Raw genomic sequence first — 232 nt, forward strand, 5'->3', positions numbered from 1 at the left:
CTTTCCGAAATTTGAATTGAGACATCAAAACACCTAGTTTGCTTGGTTAAAGCTTGAAATACTTCACTGCAACTCAGACTTCTGCTTATTCATGCTATAGCTTATAACACAGCCTGCAGCCTGTTAAAAAGTGGTTTCTCCTGAGACTGTCGTCAGTACAAGAGATGTGTTAATTTGCCCTTCATAAGAACGTAGCGACCTTTCCATAAAGAAATTAAACCGCCCAGAATTT

This window comes from Lathamus discolor, chromosome Z, assembly GCF_037157495.1.
Source record: "Lathamus discolor isolate bLatDis1 chromosome Z, bLatDis1.hap1, whole genome shotgun sequence".
Lineage (NCBI taxonomy): Eukaryota > Metazoa > Chordata > Aves > Psittaciformes > Psittacidae > Lathamus > Lathamus discolor.